Here is a 4721-nt window from a genome sequence, read left to right on the forward strand (position 1 = left end):
CTCTTGTGGTTTCATTTGGATTGCACTTCTTTGTCTTCTCATCATCTGTTTTTGGGTGTTTTATTTTTAGAGTTGGTTGAGTCTAGGCTTGATTTTGTCTGCCTCCAGTTTTCAGTTGTGTTATTTCTAGGTCTTCTTGGGTTGGTATCAGCTGTTATCTGTAATCCACTTTCGGATTTGGGCAGCTTTGAAGTCTTGATTTGTTTGTTTTCTTAACAGGTAATAGTCTTGTTTACTGATCTCAGCAGGGGGCTTCCTTCAAACTGTATCCAGGAATATGATGGGTGTAACCTGAGACTCTGAAGCCCTCTTTAACCAGCTAATCTCACTGGGGGCAGGGTGTTTTCTCAGCTTCAGTAGGGGGAGGTGTATCTCAGATCTCCATGGAGACCTGAGTTACTGCCCCTCCTCCCCACTTCTTGTTTTCAGCTGTGTCTTGTTGCGCTGAATGGAGCTGGATAGATGTCCAGAGATCTCTGATCCAGAAGCACTTCAGTTCTGTTTTGTGAAAGGTTCAGTCCCTCCCCCAGCTATGGCCACCTCCAGCACAGATGAGTCAGCTTTTTTAGTTCGTTTCCTGCATTCCTTAGCCCCTCACATTCTGTCCCTCACCCTGTCCTTTCCACTTGGGAGATAAGCTGGTCTTTTCAACAAACCTCGCTCCCTGGTCGCCAGGCAAGTGCCTGTGAGCAGTAGTTTCGGCTCTTTTCCCTAGAGTGAGATCCCCTCTGGGCTCTCAGCCTCACCCCCCCCCCCCCCGCCCTCCATTTCTGTAAGCAGAGGAGATTCAGGCACTTCCTACCAGGATTGTTGTGGCTTCTTCTTTGCTCCTTGGTTTTTGAGAGCTGTTCTTGCAGTTCAGAGTTGGTTTTTCATGCTGAATTTTCCTAAATTGATTTGTATTCCAGTTTGGTGGTGAGAGCTGGGCGTCTGTATGTCTGCCTACTCCGCTGTCATTTTTTTCCCCAACTCTCATTGTAGTTTTAATTTGCATTTCTCTAATTATTAGTGATGTTGAGCATTTTTTCATATGCCTATTGGCCATCTGTGTGTCCTCTTTGGAGAAGTGTCTATTCATTTCTTTTTTCCATTTTTCATTTGATTTTTTGTCTTCCTGGTATTAAGTTTTACAAGTTCTTTATAAAGTTTGGTTATTAACCCCTTACAGACGCATTGTCAAATATATTCTCCCATTGTGTAGTTTGTCTTTTTATTCTGTTCTTATTGTCTTTAGCTGTGCAGAAGCTTTTTAGTTTGGTAAGGTCCCATTTGTTTATCTTGTCTTTTACTTCACTTGCCTGTGGAGACAAATCAGCAAATATATTGCTGCGAGAGATGTCAGAGAGCTTACTGCCTATTGTTTCTTCTAAGATTCTTATGGTTTCATGGTCTACATTTAAGTCTTTTATACATTTTGAGTTTATTTTTGTGAGTGGTGTAAACTGGTGGTCTAGATTCATTTTCTTGCAGGTAGCTGTCTAATTTTCCCAACACCATTTGTTGAAGAGGCTGTCTTAACTCCAATGTATGCTCTTATCTCCTTTGTCACATATCAGTTGTTTGGGTTATAATATCAAAAAGTGTGGATTTATTTCTGGGTACTCAGTTCTGTTCCATTGATCTATATGCCTGTTCTTATGCCAGTACCATGCTGTTTTGAGTAGAATGGCCTTGTAATATAACTTGATATCCGGAAGTGTGATACCTCCCACTTTATTCTTCCTTTTCAAGATTGCTGAGGCTATTCATGTTCTCTTTTGGTTCTATATAAATTTTTGGAATATGTGTTTTATATCTTTGAAGTATGACATTGGTATTTTAATTGGTATTGCATTGAATTTATAAATTGCTTTGGGTAATATAGACATTTTATTGATGTTTATTCTTCCTAACCATGAGCACGGTATATGCCTCCACTTGTTTGTATCTTCCCTGGTTTCTTTTATCAATATTTTATAATTTTCCGAGTACAAGTCTTTAATCTCCCTGGTTAAATTTATTCCTAGGTACTTTATTTTTTTGGTTGCAATGGTAAAGGGGATTGATTCCTTGATTTCTCTTTCTGACAGTTCATTGTTAGTGTATAAAAATTCTTCTAATTTCTGAGTTTTGATTTTATATCCTGCCACTTTGCTGAATTTATTTATCAGGTCTAGTAGTTTTTTTACTGAGACTTAAGCATTTTCTGTATACAATATTATATCTTCTGCAAATAATGATAGTTTTACTTCTTCTCTTCCAATTTGGATGCCTTTTATTTCTTCTTCTTGTCTGATTGCTGTGGCTAGGACATCCAGAACTATATTGAATAAGAGTGGTGAAAGGGGGCACCCCTGCCTTGTTCCTGATCTTAACGGTATTGCTTTTAATTTTTTCCCATTGAGTATGATGTTGGCTGTGGGTTTGTCATAGATGTCCTTTATCATGTTGAGGTATGTTCCCTGTATTCCCACTTTGCTGAGAGTTTTGATCATGAATGGGTGCTGGATTTTATCAAATGCTTTTTCTGCATCTATTGAAATTATCATGTGGGTTTTCTCCTTCTTTTTGTTTATGTGATGAATCATATTGATTGATTTGTGAATATTGTACCAGCCTTGCCTCTCAAGAATAAATTCCACTTGATCCTGGTATATGATTTTTTTTATATATTGTTGGATCCGGTTTACTAATATTTTGTTCAGGATTTTAGCATCTAATTTCATCAGGGATATTGGTCTATAATTTTCTTTTTTTGTGTTGTCTTTGCCTGCTTTGGGAATCAGAATTATGCTCGCCTCATAAAAGGAGTTTAGAAGTCTTCCTTCCTCTTGAATTTTTTGAAATAGCTTGAGAAGGATAGGAGTTAGTTCTTCTTTGAATATTTGGTAGAATTCACTTGTGAAGCCATCAGTCCCAGGACTTTTCTTTTTTGGGAGTTTTTTGATAGCTTTTTCAATCTCATTTGTTGAAATTGGTTTGTTTAGGTTTTCTGATTCTTCCACACTGATTTTTCAAAGATTATATGTTTCAAGGAATTTGTCCATTTCATCTAGGTTGTCTAGTTTCTTGGCTTACAGTTCTGCATATTATTTTCTTACAATATTTTGTATTTCTGTTGTGTCAGTTGTTATTTCTCCACTCTCGTTTCTAATTTTATTTATTTGTGTCCTCTCTCTTTTTTTCTTGGTGAATCTGGTTAAAGGTTCATTGATCTTGTTTACCTTTTCAAAGAAACAGCTCCTGGTTTCATTGATCCTCTGTGTTGTTTCTTTAGCCTCTATGTCATTTATTTCTGTTCTAATCTTTATTATTTCCTTCCTTCTACTAGGTCTGGTCTTTACTTGCTGTTCTTTTTCTAGTTCTTTTTGATGTAGGGTCAAGTTGTTTATTTGATCTTTTTCTAGCTTCCTGAGGTATGCCTGTAATGCTATAAACCTCCCTCTCAGGAGTGCTTTTGTTGTGTCCTATAAATTTTGAGTTGATGTATGCTCATTATCGTTTGTTTCTAGAAATTTTTAAATTTCTTCTTTGATTTCATTGTTAATCCATTCATTATTTAATAACATGCTATTTAATTTCCAAGTGTTTGAATGTTTTTTAGTTTTTCGGTTGTTGTTAATTTCTAGTTTAATGACATTGTGATCAGAGAAAGTGCTTGATATGTTTTCAATCTTCTTAAATTTGTTGAGACCGCTTTTGTGCCCTAACATGTGGTTTATTCTAGAGAATGTACCATGAGCACTTGAAAAGAATGTATATTCTGCAGTTTTAGGGTGAAAGGTTCTGAAGATATCTATTAGATCGAGTTGATCTAATATATCCTTTAAGTCTGCTGTTTCTTTGTTAATTTTCTTTCTTGAGGATCTATCTAATGATGTTAATGGGTTATTGAAATCCCCTACTCTTATAGTATTGCTGTTGATTTCACCCTTTAAGTCCATCAATGTCTGCTTTATATATTTAGGTGCTCCTATATTAGGTGTGTAGATATTTATAATGGTTATATCTTCCTTTTGGATTGCTCCCTTTAACATCATGTAATGACCTTCTTTTTTTTTTTTTTGTATTTTTCTGAAGCTGGAAACGGGGAGGCAGTCAGACAGACTCCTGCATGCGCCCGACTGGTATCCATCCAGCACGCCTACCAGAGGGCGATGTTCTGCTCATCCGGGGCATCGCTCTGGCACGACCAGAGCCACTCTAGCACCTGGGGCAGAGGCCAAGGATCCATCCCCAGTGCCAGGTCCATCTTCTGCTCCAATGGAGCCTCGGCTGCGGGAGGGGAAGAGAGAGACAGAGAGGAAGGAGAGTGGGGGGTGGAGAAGCAAATGGGTGCTTCTCCTGTGTGCCCTGGCCAGGAATTGAACCTGGGACCTCCACACAGCAGGCCAACGCTCTACCACTGAGCCAACTGGCCAGGGCCGTTCTTTATCTCTAACTGTGGTCTTTGTTTTAAAGTACATTTTGTCTGATATAAGTATTGCTATCCCAGCTTTTTTTTTATTTTCATTTGCGTAAAATATTTTTTTCCATCCTTTTATCTTCAGTATGTGTGCATCTTTTGAATTAAGGTGTGTCTCTTGTAGACAGCATATGTATGGGTGTTGTTTTCTTATCCATGCAGCTACCCTATGTCTTTTTATTGGATCATTTAATCCATTTATATTTAAGGTTATTTTTGATATGTAATTGTTTATTGCCATTTTATTCTTTAAAACTCTATTCCTCTTTTGATATAT

The 4721-nt window shown here is 37.6% G+C and overlaps 1 non-coding gene across 1 annotated transcript; it reads right to left on the minus strand.

Moving 5' to 3' along the window:
• Positions 1–4328: 4328 nt before the first annotated feature.
• On the minus strand, positions 4329–4404 carry TRNAS-GCU (transfer RNA serine (anticodon GCU)). Its single transcript has one exon. It is a non-coding gene; the product is annotated as a tRNA-Ser (tRNA).
• Positions 4405–4721: the final 317 nt, after the last annotated feature.

The sequence above is a fragment of the Saccopteryx leptura genome, chromosome 2 (genome assembly GCF_036850995.1).
Source record: "Saccopteryx leptura isolate mSacLep1 chromosome 2, mSacLep1_pri_phased_curated, whole genome shotgun sequence".
Lineage (NCBI taxonomy): Eukaryota > Metazoa > Chordata > Mammalia > Chiroptera > Emballonuridae > Saccopteryx > Saccopteryx leptura.